Source organism: Lygodium microphyllum, chromosome 5, assembly GCF_053477565.2.
Source record: "Lygodium microphyllum isolate KBCC chromosome 5, Lygodium_microphyllum_v1.1.10, whole genome shotgun sequence".
NCBI classification, from domain to species: domain Eukaryota; kingdom Viridiplantae; phylum Streptophyta; class Polypodiopsida; order Schizaeales; family Lygodiaceae; genus Lygodium; species Lygodium microphyllum.
Window position 1 is genome coordinate 145,278,926 of NC_141139.1, and position 23,928 is coordinate 145,302,853.

Sequence of the window (23,928 nt, forward strand, 5' to 3'; positions counted from 1 at the left end):
TGCTGCCCACTTAGTACTAGGTGCGGTACACCAAATCAGGATATTTTAGCATAAAAAATACTGCTCAGTCCACCAATAAATGCTTGCTGTAATAAATTTCAGAATTGCAATAATGAGAGCAAACTGTCCCAAAACTGGATCTAATGTCAACTAAACAATGCTAGGTCCAAAGTCGGCATAAAGAGGACAAAGCAAAGCCAAATGACAATGAAAATACATGAGCATAACACCGAGAGATGTCAAATAGCATCTGCCAGTAAGAGGCACACCCCCAGACAATCGAGGCAAAATGTAGAACCAACTGCCAAAACCTGACACAAATAGGTGTCTGCTCAAAAGAAAGCAGATCCAAAACTGAGACTCAGCTCATAAGCATAGACGAACCAAGCGGCATATATCACGAACCAAAGCATGTAATGTATGAAGCCTAACTGTCAAGCATAGACATGAGGCATAAGCGGTCCAAGAGCATGCCAAGTCGGTCCAAATGCCAGTGAATACCAACCAAGGCGGAGCTTATGCGTAGCTCAAATACATTCCATAGATTCAAACATGAGCTCAAAGTCGTCCCCAAATGTCAGATACATGATGGCAAATCCCAAAGCATACATCCGATACCAATAGGTAAGTGACAAAGCATCCAAAGTACCTTCAGCCCACTGTTATTACAGCCAAGTTTGATAGTCAAAATTGAGAAATTTCAGCCAATATTTTAGGCCAAAATCATGGCATAATCATGTGCATACATTTCCAAGACATTCGGGCATCAAGTAGACTGCATACCGGCATCAAATAGCACAATCGAAATTGAGTGTAAGCAACAAATGCTAATGCCAATGGTGCTGCCCTGTTTTCAGCCTGTTATGACAGTTTTTGACAGTTCCAAATTTGAAGAAATCAGCCCCGAATGATCAAGACCAATGCCCAAAGCTTGAATGACATCAAACATGAAGTCTAATAGCCCTCTTGATCAAGGTAGAGAGCAAGAAGCAATGGCCAAGTGTGGAGCTGAAGTAGACGAGTGCTAATAGCTTGAAAAAAAATGGCGCAATCTGCCCTGTTGGTGCTGAACTTGCTGCTGCTCCACTTGGGCTGAAAGGGGGTAATGGGGGACTCAAGAAGGGCCTATCAAAGGCCTATGACAAGCCTCTTTGAGCCTTGATAAGTGTAAGGCACAATATGAGGGGAATAAGCTTCAAGGGTTTGAAGCCATGGCTGCCCTTGCTATTTGCAACTTGTAGACTGAAATAAAACCCTGAAAGAATGATCAAATACCTCAGTACCAATGCCTTGAAGGTGCCTCAATAGGCCGGGCAGGTGCTCGGGAAGTCGGGGAGTGACGGGAGCTCAGGGAGATCGGATATGGTTGCCGGGATGGAGATCCAATGCGTGAAGGGAGTCGATGCGAAGGTAGAGAATCACCGAGTCGAGCTCGAGCAAGAGAAAGCCAAGCTCTGATACCAGTTGAAAGGTGAGAAGGATCGAAGCTTGCACACGAGCTATGGCGAGAGAGCAAGAGCAAGAAAGAGAGAGATAAGAAATGGGAACTCCAACAGTCACAATGTGTGACCGGGCCTTCCTTTATTTACTAGTCACTAAAAATGAATGTAAAGAATAAAGTGATGTGACGGGCGCCCGCCGCCACCTGCAATGTGCAGTGGCGGGTACTGTCAGTGTAGTAATACACGAGGCGGCACGGTGGAGGCGCCTTTACCCCAACACCATTTACCCTTGAGCATCCTCCATCTATGATACTTGAACACTAGGCATGAAGTCTGTCGTGTGACAAAGTACCTATAATTGGAAATGAAAATTAGCCGATTCATCCCAAAGTAAGATAATAGTCAACTAAGAGAGAAATTTTACCTGAAAACCATGTCCCTTGTTGTGACTCGACACTCCACTGTGTCAGGACTGTGAGTTATTTTTTATGTCCAAGTTTTACCTAGAATCCTTGTTACATAATCCTCTGATGCTTTTTCTATGACGTACATGCTTTTGGTATGTCTCAAACCCTTACATTCCTTGAATATGCATGCAAAAATTGCAATTGGTATGAACTAGCTTAGATGTACATTCTTTGAGCGAGTGCTTGGCTTCATAGAATTCAATATGTCTGCTGAAATTTTTGTGCTACACATGTGCAAAATGTTACTCCTACATAATGGCCATTCTATGCTATTGAGATTCAATATGTGCATAGACTCAAGGGCTCCATATTCTCGACTCCCCTTGGGCAATATGTACTTGGAGTCACAGAAAAAAAAGGTCTTCTGCAAGCTACTTAGTTGTACGCCCCTCAAAGAGCAATCTACCGATTTCGAGGTGGTAACACTTACAAGAATTAGTGAAACTCTCAACATTTTGCCACTCACAGCAATCCGAAGGGTATACTTCTGTAAATACGAGACAAGTTGTTACATAGGTATCATGAAATTTCTCATTCTCAATGAGTTGCAAATACTTAATGTTTGCAATGTTTTGTTGAAAGGGCACAGTGGGCGCAATATGTATTTATTTTTGCATGAATACATGTTGTATAAACGCCTCTGTTACAAGGTGAGAATCAACATTCCAGTGCTTTGATACATCTGCAATTGCAGATGCATTCACCCTGAAAGCTCCCTTCATACTTGGATGTATAAGTACCCAAGACGAGCAATGATACGTATCAGTGATCCAATTCCCTTCTTCATCTTTTCTGTTATGTACTTCTATCGAGAGAATTCTTGTTCTTCTCTCATGCATTATAACCTACACATTAGATGTAAAGAAGTATGTATTGACCCCTAAATAATAAGCATTTTAAGTCTGTCTAGTAATCATCAATATGCCATACAAATCAACATGTCATTAAGAGATGTTTACACTTTTGTAAATAGACATAAACATCGATATTGAAATGCTTGTGGATATATACATCAACACAAAGTATAGATTCAATTTCAAGGCATCACTTTAATCATACCATTTACATGAAATATAATGAAAAGAATAGTACAAGGAAACTCAGAGAATTTCGCCAAAATAAATTTTATTATAATGAAGAGGAGTCTGATTTGACTCAATACATTGTATGAAATGTGGGTATTATAGAGTAGTTGTTACAAGGATAGCAGCCACATGGCATGCAAATCTTAATAGGCACATTGGATTGACACATGAGATATTCTAAGACTCAACACATTGTGTGTTATATGGATAATATGATACAAGAGTTTCATGGATCATTGCCAATTGGCATGGAGATTCAAATGGACACATAGGACCAATAAAGCAGAGGATTTTTGAACCTTCGACTTTTAGCATATCCATATCATCCAGCATAAAGGAATCACTCACCACATCAAAATAGTTGATCGAGAATTATATGCTTCACCTAAACCTTGTACAATACCTGCATGTACAGAAAAACACATGTATGAATCCCTTTTAACAAAAATACTTTCATGAATCTCTTTTAGCAAAAAATATCTAGATAATTGCATGAATAGAAGCAATACAAAACAGGGCCAATTTACCTATAAGTTGATCTGCTGAAGATAGGATTGAATCATTGCTAATCAAAACCCATTGCAAATGATGGACATAAGAAAATATCAATCCCATAAAACATAAAAGTCACTAATTAAATGAATAAATTTTGACACCACAAAATATGACAGATTTACCTATAAACTGAGCTATAGAATCTCTGCTCTACCTTGTGTTAAGTGCTGCAACAACAATTGATCCTTAAGTTAGAACTAGCATCAAACCCTATTGTAAAGATAGTAGAAAAGGGATAATGCAGAGAGGAAGAAAGAGAGAGTGTGTGAGTACACGGGAGAGAGAAAGAAATGAGCACCTATCCAATCTTGCCCAAATCGATCTTTACAAAAGATAATAGCAAGAGTTAGTATTTACATGAAGGTATATTGAAAAAACAGTACAAAAGAGCAAATACAGAGAGAGAAAGAGAGAGGAAGAGAGAGGAAGAGAGAGATGAGCACTTATGCAATGTCACCCAAAATGATCTCTACAATAAAACAACAACAAGGGTTAGAACTAACATTATGTTGTATTGAAAAGATATTAGCAAAAAAAAAACCAAACAGAGAGAGAGATTAACACCTTTGCCTCTTGCTCCAAATAAACTCTGCAAGAAAATAACAATTAGAACCAACATCAAATTCTATTGAAAACACAACATAAAAGAGAAACAACACAAAGAGATATATATATATATATATGAGCACCTCTGTCTCTTGCCCTAAACAACCTCTACAATAAAACAACAATAACAGTAAGAAATGACATCAAACCCTATTGAAAAAATAGCAAACAAGAGAAAATGCAAAGAGAGATGGGCACCTGTGTTTTGCCCAAAATTTGGAGTTGTATGGAGAAGAAAGTGCAGAGGTAAGCAGAACGCTCAAAACCCTAATTACTCTCAGTAGGGAGCTTCAATGGAGACGAAAATTCACGACTATAGAGAAGAGAGGGAAAGTGGTATATTGCTCAACTTTTGGGTAAAACTGATTTCGTGAGAGGGAAAAAACCCAAAATTGAAAATTCTCCAAAATAAGGGGAGAAATACAAGGTGAGAGAAACTCAAATTTTGTGTACTATTCATCCTCCCTTTTTTAAATCTCCCACTACCCCTTTTTTAAATAAAAAACCCAAGATTTGAAGAGAGAAGATTCACCCTCCATGGATGTCAACATCTAGCCTTCTTATTTGACAATCCAAAAGGCCCACATCTTAAACTATATTATTTTTAAGGGCCTGTTTGCGAGTTCATTTTTTTCCTAATGCTTTTGGAAAGGCACAGAGATGCACATAGTCTTGCATGTCAATGCATTAGGAGATGCTATAAGGAAGGGAATTGTAGATATAGGAGTTGGAGTAAGTGTGCTCAACCATATAGTCCTGCAGGCTTCTTGGGGTAGCCCACTTGTCGAGACCACAAGGTTTAATGTAATGCTAGCTAATGGAATGAAGGTCATACCATTTGGAGTGCTAAAAGACTAGCCCTTGAAGATAGTAGAAGTCCAGTTCTCAATGAACTTCATAGTTATGAAGGGAGTGGACTATGAATCTTGTTAGGACGACCTTGAATGCAAAAATCACGAGTAATAGAAGATTGGGGCAACGATACTATATTCTTAGGCAACAGATTGGAGGCTGTAAGAGTCGAGATGTATACCTAGAAAACCATTCTAGTTGACCTAGATGCCATCTCGGCTATGTTGAAAGGAGACTCACAAGTTAGCAATTCCTATGGGCCACTAATGAAGTATATTCCTTGCCTCAAGGATGAGCAAGATTGGATGCATGTGCTAGCTACCATTGATCTGATATTTTCAAATGAAGAGGAGGATTATAAATAGGCTACGAGGGCAGGTGGTGAGTCCCACAAAGTCCCACCATTTAGTTGTTGCTAAAGAGTAGGGTCCCACCATTAGCACCACTCTACATGATGGCTAGGAGCTCTAGCAATCGACCAACATCACTGCACCTACCACACAAGCCTCCAATGTTGAACCTACCTATAAACATAAGAGTATTCACCATCATTGAGATTGAGGAAGAGGATGAGGAAATGGCAAAATGTGCCTACCTATGCATATCAATGGCTGCCCAAAAAACACACATCTTGGATGCACTTTTAATGACGAGGGAGCTGACTGTAATGTCATTACACATGATCATTGGACCCTCATTGGTCAGCCCCAATTGCAATCTACGAACGCTAAACTCAATCCATTTTGGGGGATAGTTCTACTCACTATTGGGAAAGTGCAAAATAGTGGTCTCTATCAAGACTGAAATCCTTTTTATGATCTTCTATGCAATGTCAAACACCAAGCCCGCTGGTAAGGAATCACTGCTAGGATGCACATTCAAGAAAGAAGCACACTGCCATGTCAACTATGACTCACAGTGCATTCATCTCACCATTGGCAATGCTCAGATAGTGATGGCTTTCAACAGCAAGGGCAGTGTGGCTCCATTGTAGTAACCTGTAGTGCCATTGGTAGAGAAACCAAGTGTAAGGTCTAAGGAGGGGGGTCGTAACTTGTCTCACCCTATCAAGGCAAACCCCTCGCCACACCTAAAGGAGCCACATCCAAGACCGCTAAGCAATAGCTCAAATGGGCATCCCAATGGCCAACCATAGCTTCTTAGAAGCCAAATCGCACGAACCTGTAACCAAGGATCCTCACACCCTAGGCCTAGGAAACAAAGTTAGCGCTATGGAATTAGATGAATGGTCAAGCCACGATGGGTGCCCAAAGCCTTGTTGCATGCCTAAGGCTACTACAAAGGTAACACCTGGATTTGGTTGTCCAAGACTATGAGTGGCATACATGCCCCTTGATATGGGCCCTCTAGCTCATCTCAACAAAATGCTAAGCTAGAGAGAAATGAGAAATCAATTGATCCAAAAAGCACCAAACCCATAGAACCTCAATGAGTCTATCAACTAGAGCCACAATCAGCTGCTCCTAAACCAATTCAACCTAACACCCCCAGCATTCCTAATGCCAAGAGGCATAGTCCATAGTGGATTCATGAGACCACGATGGATTCCGTGAGGTTTTTATTCCACGGTGGATTCCGTGCAGTTTTTTAGTGGATTTCGTAAAACTATATTTATTTGCCAGGGCTCATACACAAGGTGGATTCCTTGTGCCAGAAGTTGACGAGGATGCCTGTCCTTTTCGGGCATTAGATTAATGTAATGTGCACATGGGTGATTCCACAAAATACATATTTAAATTAATGAACGTTTATGAGTTTACAATGCACTTGTATTAAATTGAGGTTAGGACATAGTTTCAACCTATTTATTTATTTTGTAGCTGAAGACTGCTAGGTATTCACTTTTGTGGGTTTTATCTTATTATTTTCTAACAATTGTGAATGCTTCAGTTGATGTGGAGAGCAGCTAGCGGTGGCGTTGGGAAGCACCGAGCGATGGCGTGTATTTGGATTATCTAGTAGAATTATTATTTTTGATGGGCGTGGGTCTTATCACTAAAGGTGTGGCGTGAATAATTAGTTAGGCGCACTTGTTTATTAAAGCACTTGATAAACATTTATTATTTTTGTATGCGCATAGGCAATCGATTTAAATATTTCATTATTAGACATTGTATTTAGGCATAGCTCGATTTTTTGGACGTCCAAATGCTTTATTCTTTATTTGGGCAAAAGCAAACACAAAAGCCAAAGTATGCTAATTGTAAATTGGGCTATTTTTTAGCTTGGAGATTAATAAATTTATAAATACATACCTTGTGAAGTGCTCACACAAGGCATGGGGGGAGATTGTACCCAATTTGTCTTTTTGTCTCATGTCGTGTAAACCTCTCTTCTTGCTTTATGAGCTTTTGTAGAGTTCTTTGTTCTCGGGGACCTTCCGGTGTTCACTACGTGCATATACAACATCCGATTTGCATAGTAGTGGTATCAGAGTGAAACTGAGATCAAGGGCTTCTAATCGCTTACCATCTCGCATGAAGGCGAAGCTCCTAGAACGAACGGGCTCTACAGGCATTCTCGTGATGAGTCGTCAATACTAGCATGTTCCTGGCGATAAAGAACCCCTTGCTGTGCTATCAGATCGGCAAGGACCACTCCCAGGAGGCAGAGGACCACTTCTCAAGCTCCTTTGTCAAGTTGTTTCTTCTTAGAGAAACGGATAATAGAATTTCAATTAGTTTGAGCTTATAAGCTTAAAAAGCTTAAGGAAGAGCTTAAGCTCTTCAAATTTCAACGTCGACGGTGCAAGGATGTACTCATGGTCGTTGACGTCATCCATGATATGCTGCCGTCCTGGTTGATTAGATAAAAATCATTAAGCTTTTAAAAAGCTTAAGGCTATTAAGCTTATTAAAGCTTCAAAATTTCACTCTTAAATCTCCTCCTTAGTGAGTGTTCCCATCGAATTAATCCCGAATCCACTTCGCAACTCCAACAAGCCTCTGATCACACCTGCACTTTGACAGAGCCGATTTCCAACAAGTAGACTGTCACATGCAGTCTATTTCCCACTTGGAAGAAGACCGCCGTATTCATCAATTACCATACCCACAAAAGAAGCAAGATCGCAAAAGCCATTTACAAAAAAAAAAGCAAGCCTTGTAAATCCAAATTTGAGCTACGCTCATTCCTCCTAACGAGATTTTGAGTGTGTGAGGTTGTATGAGATTTTGCAGGATGTCCAATCAAAACATGGAAGATTTTATGGGCGAAGATGATTTGCTAGAGGCAATTATGGAGCAAAAATTGGACCTAATTATGATGCAGCTTCAAGAAGCGTGAAGAGCACGCCAAAATTTGCAAGCACAATGGACTACACTTCAATGATCCAGTGTTGATCAAGAAAAAGGGCAACCTGAAGATGTTATTTGATGTATGATTGATGCGATCCTTGATGCACAATCTATCAGGAAACAAGTCAAGATAAGTAAAAGAAAATTCAAATTATGTACTTTTAATGGGCAACATGATGGAAAAATTATTGTTGCTTTCATCATCCACTTTGATGATTATTTCCATGAAGAGCAATATGCTCAAAAAGATAAACTTAAATGTGTCACTAACCATCTAACAGACAGAGCATCATTATGGTGGAATGCTGTTTGCAAGAGTATTGATTGTCCCTCTACTTGGGAGGCCTTTTAAAAGAAAATTTTGCAGAATTTTCTTCCACCTCAATTCCATGAAAAAGCAATTAAATAGTGGGATCTTCTACAACAAAAGATCATGAATCCATTCCACAATACACTAAGCGTTTCTGGAGTGCCTTACTACAACTTCGAATGCTTGAAGATGTTCTTGAGGTGATCCACAAGCGCAAGTATATGTCCGGTTTGCTTGGTCACTTCTATGTGGAAGTAAACATGTTCAAGCCAAAGAATATGGAGGATGTGATTTCTTTAGCACATGATGTTGAGGATAAAATTCTTGGATGAGAAAAACGACCGCAACAATTTCCAACTAATGGTAATTTTGGTACAAAGCAATTCAATTCTTACTTTCGAAGATTCAATCAAAATTGCTTTGTTCCTTCGTCTTTCCTCCGTAAACCCTAGACTCGACACCCTGCTTTACCATCAAACACAAATTCAAACCCTAAGCCTTCTCTCTAGCCAAATCCCAACATATCCAAATTTCCAGTCATTACCAATAATGTATCCAAAGCAATGCCTATAGTTTGCTACAAGTGTCAATAACCTAGATACTTAGCAGTGAACTATCAATCCAAGAAGCTAGCTATTCAAATCAACTACTTGGAAGCGATTGAAGACAAAGACCATGAAGATATGCAAGTCTTCACTGAAGATGATGATGATATCTACGATGCTTTAGATACTTTACTAAGTATGCCAAATCCTCATTCATTATTAACGATGAAATGTTTTGTGCATGGTCAAGAAAAGATTGTTTTGCATGATTATGGAAGCACTCATGATTTTATTTCTGCAAAGTTGGTAAAAGAATTGAATTTATCTATCGTTCCAACTCATCATCGCATAAAGGTTGCATTCTTAGGCACTAGATACAATGGTACACAAGAAGTTCATGACTTAGAAATTAACATTGGTGATTATGTTGAGCGCATAAATTTCTTAGTTGTGCCTTTGCAAGCTAGTGATATTATTTTAGGAATGCCTTGGTGTCACAAATATAATCTTGACATAGATTATTTCACACAGTCCATGAAAATTTATTCTAACGGAAAACAAAATTACATTACATGAGACACACAACTTTAATAATTTTCCATTGCTTAGTCACACACAAGCTAAATCTGCATCGAGAAAAGGTAGCAAATCATACTTAGTATGGGTGAATGAAATTGAAGCTAAGCAAAATCAGATGCATCCTAAGCATGCATAATTTCTTTCACAATTTAAAGATTGTTTTGCTGCTGCTGATTTGCCCCTTGGTTTACCACCTACACATCCTAAATATCATAAAATAGACTTAATCCCAGGTTCTCAGCCACCATATCAAGCACCTTATAGACACAATCAGATTTAACAGAAATAAATCCAAGCACAAGTTAAAGAACTGTTAAACCGAGGACTCATTAGGCCCAGTAGTTCTCCTTTTGGTGCACCTGTCCTATTAGTTAAGAAGAAAAATAATACCTATAAGATGTGCATTGACTATTGTGCCCTAAACAATATCACTGTTAAGAATAGATATCTCATCCCTAGGGTAGACGACCTCATGGATAAACTACAAGGAGCCACTATTTTTAGCAAGATAGATCTCAAATCTGGATATCATCTAGTATGATTGGATACACCTGACATTTTCAAGACTGCATTTAGAACTCAATTTGGTCATTATGAATTCCTTGTTATGCCTTTCGATTTGACTAATGCACCAGTTGCATTTAGTTGTATGATAAATCATATATTTTTGAAGTATCAGAATTGTGTAATTGTTTTCTTTGATGACATATTGGTTTTCAATAAGAATGAGAATGAGCATTGTGAACATCTATCTTTGGTTTTCAAATTGTTGAAAAAGAATCAATTATATGCTAACTCTGACAAGAGTGAATTTTTTCAAACCCAAATTGAATACTTAGGTCACATTGTTTCTTCTGATGGTACTCGTATTGATCCTAAAAAGATAGAGGCAATTTTAAATTTTTCAATCCCTAAAAATGTGCATGAGTTATGTTCTTTCTTAGGTCTTGCCAGCTTTTATAGAAAATTTGTGAGAAATTTTTCATTGCTTATGTTGCCTTTGATGAAATTGTTAAAGAAAGGTGTTGTATATCATTGGTTCGAAAACCAACAAAAGTCTTTTGATTTATTGAAATATACTTTAACCATGCACTTGTTTTGCAATTACCTGATTTTAATCGATCATTCTTTCTAGTAGTCACTGATGCTAGCGGATTAGGAATAGAAGCTGTCCTTATGCAAGATTCACATCCCAGAAACTATTCTAGTTGCAAACTTAAACTCTTTGAACTAATGTATTCCACCTAGTTGTTAGCTGTAGTTCAAGCCTTACGTTAATGGAAACACTATTTAATGGGATCTGAATTTATGATCAAAAGTGGGCAACAAAGTATCAAATATCTTCTTATTCAGCCACAAATTTCTGATCGTCATATTAAATGGACTGCTTTCATTCAAAGTTTCCATCCACTTATCCAATATCAACCCGGAAGAGAGAATGTTGTTGCCGATGCATTGAGTAGAAGACCAAGTATCCATAATATTTTCATTATATATTTTGATTTTCTTATTTCTATGAATGATACCTATGACCATGACCCCAGTTTCCAAGTTGATTGTGGAACAAATTGGTTGCTAATAATTGGGTTCCAATTAATTCTTTGTCTTATTATGATGGATTTATGTTTTATGAGAAAAGATTGTGTCACTGTTCCATTTAGATCATTTGTGTTGCACAAAATTCATTGTCATCCATATCAAGGCCATAGAGGTATTATTTCCACTTTAAGAATATTGGTTGAAGATTTTTATTGGCCACAAATGGAATCTGATGTTTCTAACTTTGTTTCTGAGTATTTAATTTGTCAACAAGTCAAGCGACACCATGTTAAGCAATATGGTTTGTTAATGCCTTTACCAATTCCTGAACGACCGTGGGAATATATTTCAATGGATTTTATAACTGGTTTGCCTTATATACAAGCTAATCATGATATGATTTGGACTATACTAGATCAATTTAGCAAACAAGCATATTTTCTACCATGCAAGAAAACATTAACTGCATCTCAAGCTCCACAATTGTTTTTGAAGAGACTGTTTTCACTTACCATGGTTTGCCAAAAGTTATTATTTCTGATCGTGATTCTAGATTTTGCAATGATTTTTGGACTACTTTGTTTGCTAATTTAGGTACTAACATTAATTTTTCATCTGCATTCCATCCTGAAACCAATGGGCAAATAGAAGCTACTAATAGTACAATTCTAGATCTCTTACGTGCATACACAATTTCAAAACCACAAACATGGGATACACACTTGCATCTACTTCAATTTACATACAATAATACACCACACACAGCTACACAAAAAGTACATTTTGAAATCATTTATGGACATAGATTTCCTACACCTGTTGCATCATTATCGAACAAAGTTAAAGTTGGTGATGATATTGCCAATACGCATACTACTATTTTTGCTAAAGTTAAAGATATGATTGAGAAAGCCCAGCAATCATACACCAAACAAGCTAATAAGAAAAGAAAAGCCATGAGTTTAACTATTGATGATTATGTTTGGTTACGCATTGAAAAGAGAAGATTGCAAAGTGTTGAGAAACACCTTGTTGTTAAATTAGCACCTAGATTTTATGGACCTTTCAAAATATCAAGGACAATGCATTCAAATTAGAACTACCCCATCATTGGAAAATCCATAATACTTTTAATATTAGTTTACTATGACCTTTTAGAGGCCAATTACATGGCCACCCTGTCTATGAAAACCCTCCTTTGTTAGAAGAAGAAATTGAAATCCTTGAACCTGAAACTATTCTAGACACTAACTTTATGACCACTAGAACTGGCCGTAGATATTCTAGATATTTGGTTAAGTTTAAAAATCATCCTGTTGAAGAGGCCCAATGGATGTACACCTGCGACCTAAGTGCTTACCCCTCATTGCTTGCTCCACATTGAGCTAATAGCAATTGAGGACAATTGTTATCCCACCCCGGGGGTATGATGCCTATTCCACGATGGATTCTATGAGGTTTTTTGGTGGATTGCATAAAACTATATTTATTTGCCAGGGCTTGTACACAAGGTGGATTCCTTTTGTGCCAGAAGTTGATAGGGACACCTATCCTTTTCGAGCGTCAGATTAATTTAATGTGCACGTGGGCGATTTCGTAAAATAGATATTTAAATTAATAGACATTTATGAGTTTAGAGTGCACGCGCATTAAATTGAGGTTAGGACAGAGTTCCAACCTATTTATTTATTTTGTAGCTGAAGACTGCTACGTATTTACTTTTGTAGGTTTTATCTTATTATTTTCTAACAATTGTAAATGCTTCAACTAATGTGTAGAGCAGGCACCGATGGCGTTGGGAAGCACCAGGCGATGGTGTGTATTCAGATTATCTAGAAGAATTATTATTTTTGATGGGCGTGCATCTTATCACTAAAGGCGTGGCGTCAATATTTACTTAGGTGTGCTTATTTATTAAAGCACTTGACAAACATTTATTATTTTTGTATATGTATAGGCGCTTGATTTAAATATTTCATTATTGGACATTGTATTTGGACACAACCCAACTTTTTGGACTTTATTCTTTATTTGGAAAAAAGAAAACACAAAAGCCAAAGCATGCTAATTGTAAAATAGGCTATTTTTGAGCTTGGAGATTAATAAATTTATAAATACATGCCTTGTGAAGCACTCACACAAGTCATGGGAGGAGATTGTACCCAATTTGTATTTTTATCTCATGTCGTGCAAACCTCTCTTCTTGCTTTATGAGCTTTTGTAGAGTTCTTTGTTCTTGGGGACCTTTCGGCGTTCACTACACATGCATACAACATTTGATTTGTGCACCAATCCCAATAGCTCCTAAAGTAGAAAGTAGTGCATCATTTGAGCTCCAAGACCAACCCATCACACAAGTGTCCGCTAAATGCCCCATTGAACAATTCATGGTGCAAGCATCAGTTCCTAAGTTATCCAGTCCACCAACCAAACCCCAACTTGCCACAGGCCTCAGACCCTCCTATTAGTATAGATCTATCATTGTCTTGGCCTCAGACCTTGCCATGAACACGAGGGACAACCTTGTCACCTACATTAGATGATTGGATGCCACATTCACTACAGTAGCTAAGAGCTATGAATGGCTGGGACTTAGGCCTCCTCGATGAGACATTAGCAATGGAAGTGCACTCCTTGCCATGCACTTGGGAGGAATATGAGTTTGTGTTTGCCAAGATTCCCGAAATGGCCGACTTGTTTGACAGTGAGATCTCTCAAGAGCAAGCTCGCACACAACGGCTAATCACATCCTATCGCAGAAGCAAAGTCTCAACAACAAGCCAAGAGTTAGAAGAGTTGACAAAGCTAGCCGACTCTGACTCTTCTTTTCTGTGCAAATGGCATGCTTTGGATCTCCAATGGGAACAAGAGGGCTAACAAATTATGACCAATGCATAGCAGAGAGAGGCAATCAAAACCTCCGGGTACGACCCAACCTATGTAGCTCCTACCTCATTCACAGTCTTGGCCATCATGCACAAATGACCTTTAGAGGAACATGTCATGGTTGGATCAACTCTTGATGACTGAGGAAGAACTACACTGGCAAGATGAACTCTGGAGACTTCCTAACTAATGTCTTGACCTACATTACACAAATAGGCATTAGGCCTCAAAACATGGATAGTATGCTCACTTAGAGTATAACCCATAGTTCTATGCTTGGCTAATGAAGAAATAAAGCACCACAAGCATGTGCTTCATGCCCTTAACCCTTCGTCCTCAAATCCTTGAAAAGATTTCCATCATTCCTGGGGGGGAGGGGGTAAGGTGGAAAAGAAAACATAACTTGAACTTTAGAACTTCAAACCGAATTTCAAAAGCAAAAAAAGTTCAAAATGTAAAAAAAGGATGAATAAAGAAAACTTGTACTTGAAGAAAATCTTTTATGAAATTCGTGCTTGGAATGTTTAGATTGCTTGAAGTATAAAAAGTTTTCATTCCTTAGTGGAACATCACACCATTCCATAATGTTCGATCTTAAACTTTTTCTTTTCTTTTTGGCAAAAAGTACTCTCAAAGGAGCTTATTGTTTGTTGTGCCACAATAGAAACTTGAGAAGTCACGCCAACTCCCATTCTTAGGGGAAGGGCACAATAAGTACTGATTGGCCACTAAAACACAAGTCTACAACCAGCTAAAGTACCACAATATCAACAATTTGAGAGAGCTCGTGAGCAAGGAAGGAAACACTGGCAGGGCCAAAAACTAGAAAAGAAACATTCTTAGCTTACAAACTCAAAAAAACATGCCAAATAGCCACCCAAAACAAAGGAAAATAAGTGACTCGAGGAAAAAGCTGGAAGCCAAACATGCAATAGAAAGGAAAACGGAGGAGAAGGTTGCATAAGAGTCCAATGGCAAATAGGTGATGCAAGAGGGGAACTTCTCAGTCCTCTCTGTAGCAAAACAAGCAGGATGTAAGAGAACCCAAGCCTACATAGAGTGCAGTAAGGGAAACTACAAAAGGAAGAGTTGCTCATGGAACTATGTGAGGCTAAGGCACAAAGAGACAAAGTGTCAGCCAAAAAGCTGACAAAGGTGGAAAACCAACTTCAAGTGGCCTTTTAGAGCGAGAACAACTACCAGAGCAACTGAACTACCTCAAACAATAGAAATAAAAAATGCATGAAATCTGAAAAGAGTAAGAACGTATGGTAATGATGGTGACTCAATGCTAGAATTAGGGCATAGAGAGGATGAGTGAAAAGGCCAAGGTGTGGGAGGAACAGATTGCTGGAAGACTCAGAGACCTCACCTTGCACCTCATCTTGGTAGTGAGTGAACAAATCATGGCATTGACAAGGGCAGAAGTAGTGGAGGCAGTATTTGAGCTCCAACAGCAGGCCTTTCTAAACATAACCTTGCATGTGACCCAAACAAAGGGTGAAGATACCATGGAATGGCTACGGAGGAAACTAGAATTTATAAGACTAGCCTTGAGATACGGCCTCCATGAAAGAGTACCAAAAGAGAGTAGCAACCTGAGCATAGACCAACAACGACAATACTTGAGCAAGCTAGACTCTTGACCAAGGAGCTAGAAGAATTAGGGTTTGGCGAACCAAAACAACAAGCTCAACCATCCACTGTAGCTCCGACGGAACTGCCAAGATAAAGAAGAGCACAAGGGCCAAGCCCAACATAGTACGATGTATGGTTATCCTCAAATATATGAACGACAATTGTTTCACCAAGTGTAGCTAGCCTTTCCTATCAACAACACCTTTGAATGTACGTGTCAACATAAAGGGCTACTTGTAGAGTAGACCCTTTTTTACCAAGTCTCTTAGGCCCCATCAAAATGTGGCTACTAAAAAGCATCAACATGATGTCTAGAAAAGACAAAGAAAAAGAAAGAAAAAAAACAAAAAAAGAGAAGAAGAAAAAGAAAAGAGAAAACAAAGAAAAGACCTACATGAAGTAAAAAGAAAGGAACAAAGAGCTTTCTCATGTAAAATCAAAGTGTCACAAAGACTACACCTAGGGGTTCTCAAGTTAGATGAGTTTTGTGGCCTCAGTCGGTTGACTGTGTGCCTAACCCCCTAGCCCTCCTTGTCTTTCCCACTTCACACTTAAGGCACATCAAGGGCAGGACACACCTAGGGAGTTTGTGCTCACTTATGGTTAAACATGTCTCCCTAAGTCACACCCACAACACCTCCCCTATACACAAACTGGGTCCTCCAGTGTGGGACAATGCCACAAGCTTCCCTGAGGCTTGACCCAACTCCCAGTTTCATTGGCACGGACACCCATGCTACCCACGTAGTGCACTTCCTTTTCCTTTTTTAGGTACACTCAATGACTGCGATTGGCCTAACATTTGAGGTCCCCATCAACCACTCAAATATATCCTTGACCTCTGGTATCTCTCATCCCATTTTGTGGTGATTCTTGTCCCTATCCAATCTCCACAAAGCCCCATCACACTGATCCACAAGGAAACCCTTTAACCACCCCAACACTCATCAACAAGTACGCTCAAGTGCCATGGGACTGACACTTGGCTAGGAGGGGAGTAATCTTTATCCTATTGCAAAGAAAGCAAAAATAAAATTAAAAAAATGCAAGACAAAGTGGAAAAAGACGGGTCGACTAAAGAAATAGGAGGATAAAAGGCCAAAAGTGCAAGGACAACCTTAAAAGTTTAGGGCAAGTGTAAAAGAGGAAAGTCGCATTTAAATGCAAAGGTGCACCATAAATTTTTGTAACAGAGCACTAAGCTCCCTCCTGTGCGATTTGTAAATGTAGAGGGCATGGGTGAAGGCACAACACAAATAGAAAAATATGACCTAGGCTAAAATGGCCGGTCATGTAAAAACGGGATGGGCATTTAAAGGGGATTAAGGTTTTGTATAAAAGGCAAAAAGTGAATAAAGAAGCTCATTCTTGTGTGTGGCTAAAACTAGCGCTCTTCTTCTTCTTGCTTGCTTGCTTGATCTTGTGCTTGAGAGAGGGAGTGTGTGGGAGTGAGTGTGTGAGGGTGAGGGACCGTGGTGGAGAAGCTCTCTATCTTCTCCTCTCTTCTTATTCTATTCTCTTCTCTTCTCTTCTCTTGCGTGCAGTAATGGAGCATGAAGCTTGGAGCTTGGAGCTTGAGGATCGAGCTTGCTTGAGCTTGCACCTTGGATCATGGAACTATCAGAGTTATTGTGGGAGGAGGAAACTCCATCGACCATGGAGGTAAGCTCATTACACTTGTTAGGTGTCAGAGCGCATACAGCTATGTGAGAGGTAGTCATTGCACTTGGGATTGAAACACTTGAAACAATAAGCGGTCCGTGGGTCTTGGCAGTTGAGTGAGAAGCTCTCACAATAATGATAGTAGTATGCATGATTTCATTTTCAAACACGTTGTAAGAAAACCAAACCTAGAAATTATGCACTCAAACTATAAAATCAAAGCTATATTTCTTAAACAAAAAACAATGAAAGAAAAGAAGTAAAGGAAAATCTATATGGAATCATATGTAGAAAATGAAAACTTCCTTGTTACACCACTAAAATCTAGCAACTTTATTTTAGGTCATATGATGAACCATATCTTTTTGAAAATGAAAAGAACACAAATAACATTGTCCATGGTACTAAAATTTTTTAAACAAACCAATTGCATACCAATCTTAAGAGATGTGATTTTTTTTGGAATTGAAATTCAATATCTAGGACACATAGTCTTAGGTGAAGGAATTAAAGTTGACCCTAAGAAAGTAGAAGCAATTCCAAATTGGCCCACCTGAATATGTACATGAGGTTTGATATTTCATAAGTTAGTTACCTTCTTCTATCACAAATTTGTTTATAATTTTTCTTTATTTTCTTTGCCTTTGACTATATAGTTAAAGGAATAACCTTTTTTTTTGTTAGCGTGAAAGTTAAAAGTATTTTGATTTATAGAAATATGCAATTAGGTATGCATCTATTTTATTATTGCCGAATTTTAATAATCCATTTTTCTTAGTTATTGTAAATGCAAGTGATTCAATTATTAGTGTCGTATTGATGCAATTTTTACATCCAATTGCATATTCCAACTATAAACTTAAACCTAATGAGTTAAAATATAGCACATATGATAAAGAGTTGTTAATGATTGTACATGCGTTATGCAATTGGAAGCATTATATTATGGATTTTGAATTGATGATTAAAACTGGCCAACAAATTCTTAAGCACCATTTGTTTCAGTCCCAAATCTCTAATTGATACATTTGATGTGTTGCTTTTATCCGATCTTTTCATCCACTTATACAATACCAACCTGGTCATAAAAATATAATGGGTGATGCTTTGAGAGCTGAGGACTTTCTATGAACAAAATTTGCTTGATTACTTCTTCTTCACTTGATTTTGAAGAAAACAAAAATGTGTGATCTTGATTTCCATAATCCTTGGTTGCACATCTCAAATAATAATTGGGATCCCTATTAATAATTTTTCTCATTGTTATGGTTCCCTATTTTTTAAGGACCATGTTTATGTCACTCAACCATTTAGCTCTTTTGTCCTTCAAGATGTGCATAATCCTCCTTATAGGGGTCATCCAATTATTCTTTCCACCCTTTGAAACTTACAATATGTTTTCTATTGGGAAAATATGGATAAGGATATGGCCACTTTTGTTTTTGAAAAGCTTTTCAATAGGTAAAAAGATACCATGGGAAATAATATGCATTGCTTATGCCACTTCCTATCTCTAATTGATTTGGTTTTATTATTAACCATTTGAGTAAATAAGCTAATTTCTTGCCTTGAAGAAAACATTAGTTGCTTCCCAAAGGTACCCACCTTTTCTTGAAGACTATTTTTGTCCACTATGGTTTGCCTAAGGTTATCATTTCTGACTTTGATTCTTTATTGTAATGGTTTTTGCATCACTTTGTTTATTAAGTTAGGCACAAAAAGTGAGTTTAGTTCTACATTTAATCCAAAAATTAATGGGCAAATTGAAGCCACATATAGTACAATTTTAAGTTTGTTGCATGCATACATCATATCACGTCTTGACACTTGGGAACCCATACAGTGATTTAGTTTAGCTTGTGTAGAAAATATACGACACATTGCTACTTAAAATGCACCATTTCAGATTGTTTATGATAGATGTATGCCCACATCTACATTTCATTTATCTAATCTCATACTAGTTGTTGCTAATGAATTGATGCAAAATCATTTTGTGATTTTTTAACAAGTGAAAGAAATGATTGCTAAAGTGAAACAATCATACATAGCTTAAGTCAATATGAAAATGTTAGTTATTGAATTTAAGAAGATTGATTTTGTGTGGTTAAGGATTTAAAAACATGGACTAAATTAGTTGAGAAAATGTAAAGCTTGTATTTTGATTTTATGGATCATTCAAGATTATACAAAAACTTAACCCTAGAGGTATGTTGCAAGAGGCATTTATTTAGTCCACGAGAGGACTACACTCATGAGAGGTGTATTATTTAGCCCATGAGAGGCATATGCCCATAAGAGGTGTCTTTATTGGCCTATGGGAGGCATATTTATTTGCCCATATGGGGCATTTATCAGTTAAAGGATTCTCCTCTATGTGTTGAGGCATGTTATTTGTTGGGTGCTATTGGAGTATTACTTAACTATTTATTTTGGTGGCAACTGATGTTTAATCTTTTATATTTTAGTATTGTAGAAAATGATTATAATGATTCTTAGACCAACTTATTTGTTCTTAGATTTGGTTGACATGTAGAGATATGCAATGATACATAAATATGGATTGTTCACATTTATTTATGGATATCATAAAATTTATTTATTTGTAAAGGTATACTAAATAGTGGGGATTAAAGGCTAGGCAGCCTATGCCTAGCAACCTATATTTATCTTGTACTTATTGCCCCACACACTTGCATACTTTAGGTGGCAAATGTCCATCACTATCATGTTTATTCTTTATTCTTTACTATGGAATAATAAAGGGAAGCCACATCACACATTATGACTATTGGAGTTTCCACATATACTGGTCTTGGTCTCTTGAGTTCAAACCTCCATAGCCATTGCTCTCTTGTGTCAACTTGTGCTTCTCTCTTACTCTCACTCTTGCTCACCCTTTCAGCTAGTATCAGAGTGGCATTCAAGGAGTTGCACACATTCTACTTTATCCTAGAAAGAGAGCTTCAATTGAGCTTCCATGAGAGCCATTTCTTCTTCCATTTGAGGTACACAATAGCTCCCCACCTTCTTCAGCTTCTTGATAAACTCTAGGAGGGTGTTTCAATTATTTCTCAATGACCATTGAGGTCAGCCACACATTAGTTAGACCCTTTGGAGAAACCCTTGCATTCTTCGATGCATTTTTAGGGGACTGACCTACTACTCATTTCCCTGACATTTGCTATAGCCACTCTCTCTTATGCTTTGCCTAGCCTTTGGGGGTCCTTTTGTGGCAATTTGAACTCCATTTTGGGGCATCATTCCAATTAGAGCTAATCAACCATTAATTTATTATGCTTCTTTGATGCTTATGCACTGAAAATTCAATGTTGGGATGATGTATTAATGCTTAAGAAGGCTTTATGGATCAAGTAGAGCTTGTTTTTCTTAGCCACATTGGAAGGTTTATTATTGTCATAAATAGTGGACAATAAGCTTATGTATTGAATATTAGTAAAATACATATTTTTATGCTACTTGGCAATGCTCTTGGATCATATACACACTTATCATTGTTGGTTATATTGGATAAGATCTTGCTTGAGCTTTGAGCTCTGATTTCAAGCTCCTTTTCATTCATATTTAGCAGAGGTTGCATTGGTCTATGTTTTACCACTTACACGTTTGGATATTTGTGTCACTTATATGCTCCTAGATGTATTACTTGTTGGCATTATTGGGATTTTGGATGTTATGATGTATATTCATTGAGCTTGCTTTGCTCTTTGACACTCCAATTTGCTTCTAGTGGGAGTATTTGCAATTTATTATTACAAAGCTTCTGGTCTTTGGAACCCATGGGATCTCTCTTTATGCTCTTTGGTTTATGAGAGCTTGTCCTTGTAGTCATTGATCACTATGGGCTGATCTCTATTTGATATTTGGTTCCCTAGTACTTCCTCCATCCAAATAGATTGTTAGTCATGGGTACATACTTTATTATGTACAAAGCTTCATTATTCATGACTAGTGAGTTGGTTGCAGTGTGGTAGATCTCACCATTGCTTGGAGATCTCTTATGCGCAATAAGGTTATCCACGTGGTTATCCCATAGTTGGGATGCATCTATATTTGACACTTTTGGATACTCGAACAGTATTTGATACTTGGAGTTGCATACTCTATCTCAGACAATGCTAATTGCATTCTAGATTATGTTGCTATATGGACTTCCTTAGTAGTGGGAGCACTCTATTTTGGACTTGCCTATAGTTGCCTCATTATTTATTGTAGTTTTATGGGAAACCTTGTTGAAATTCAATTTTGAGCTACTTTGTCGAGAGCAAACACCTATATTAGGTAGTGTAGTGCTTTTACTTTGGATAGCAATCCATTGGGTTATTCTCCCCTTGTTGCATTCATTTTTGGCTCAATTTTGGGGCTGATTTATTATTATTACAACAACCCATCCTCTCTTTATTTTGGAATCATAATGGCAAGTGTTTCTGGTGCCTCTAGGGATAATTCCATCTTTACATTGATAAGTTGGATGGCAATAACTATAATTATTAGAAGACCCAATATGACAAGATTTGGCACAAAAGAAGCATGTGAAATGCAAAGGCATAAAGCTGGAAGATATAGATACTGAAACTTGGGATGACCTTGATGAGCTATGTAAGTCTGCAATCATTTTAATGTCATTGAGACAATGGCTGGTGCACAATAGTTATGGGAGAAGATATGCAATCTTTACAACAAGCAAATCCCTACTTCACAATTGTACTCGCTCAAAAAGCTTGTGAATCTTTGTATGAAGGAAGGCATGCCTATGTCTACTCATTTGAATGAGTTCCACTCTATTTGTAGCCAATTTACATTGCAAAAGATAATCATTGATGATGACATAAAGTCCATACTTTTGCTTGTCACTCTTCCAGAGTCTTGGGATACCTTCCATGCTTTAAACACTAATGCTCCTAAGGATGGTTTGAAATGCTCAAATGTAGAGGGAGCCTTGCTCACTTATGCGAAAGTGAATAGGAAGAATGTTAATGTAGCATGTGCCTCTCATGTACTTAAAATTAGAGGCAAGAATGATACTAGAGCTAGTTATGATTGCCACGGTAGAGACCCACAATAGAATAGGTCTAAGTCTAGACCTCATGGTTAGGGCCATAGTAAATCCTATGGTCCAAATTCTTCTCTTACTTGCCATTATCGTGTGCAATAGGGACATATAAAACCAAAGTGCCATAAGATGCACCAAGCTGGGTGTGCGAAAGGTAAAGGAAAAGTGTAGGAGAATGTTAAAATATTTGATGATTAGCACATTACAAAGTTCACTATCAAGATTGAGGATATAAATGCATTGGAGTACAATTCAGATGATTATATTTTGGTAACTTCTTCACTTGGTGCCATGCAATTGATTGATCGTCAGTCTTTGTTCCCTCAGTGCTAGTTACTTGATTTGCATGCTTTCTTTCATGTGACCTTGCATCATAGTTAGTTCTATACTTACTATACTATTTTTGGTTTAATATGCATGGGAGATGATCATGTCTCTAATATTGTTGGTCTTGGTGATTTATATTTGTAGTTTCCCATTGGTACTTCCTTTGTTCTCCATGATCTATGTCTTGTACCAACTTTGACCAAAAGCCTTATCTCTACAAAACAATTGGATGATGTTGGATATCATTTCTCTTTTGGTGATTCTATGTGGAAAATCACTTGTGGTAAAACTTTGTGCATATGCCACTCAAAAGAATAAAAGTTTTGACCCATTTGCAGTATCTCCTACCATGATATTATTTATGTTTTGATTCTTGCGATCATTGTTTATATGGTAGGCATACACGTAACACACATAAGAAGTCTGGTTTTATGCACATGATGAGCCCTCGGCTCTTGTTCATTCGAATAATTGTGGTCCCATGCTCCTTGGGTGGAGCTAAGTACTTTATCATGTTTGTTGATGACTTGGAATTAAAGTTTGGGCCTATCATATCAAGTAAAATTTAGAGGTTTTAGCCACGTTTCACTATATTGCTTCGGTTGAGAACCAATTTGGGCATAGGATGAAATGCCTAATATTTGATAATGGGGGCGAGTATGTCTCATGTGATTTTGACTAGTTTTGTGATGATCGGGATATTAAGCACCAGTTGACTACCCCTTACACTCCACCCTAGAATGGTCTTGCAAAGCAGGATGAATAGGACCATTCAAGAGAGGGTTCATAGTATGTTTAGTCATGCAAACTTACCTAATACATTTTGAGCTAAGGAAGTTACTACTATAATCTACTTGATTAATAGATCCCCATACATTGATCTGGGTGATAGGATCGGTGAGAAGGTAAGGGCTAGTAAATCTCCCTCATATGCAAACTTATGAGTCTTTGGATGTGAGGGATTCCATGATATTCCCAAAGACAAGCACAAAAAGTTGGATCCAAAGTCTTTAAAATTCATCTTTCTTGGATATGGTGATGTAG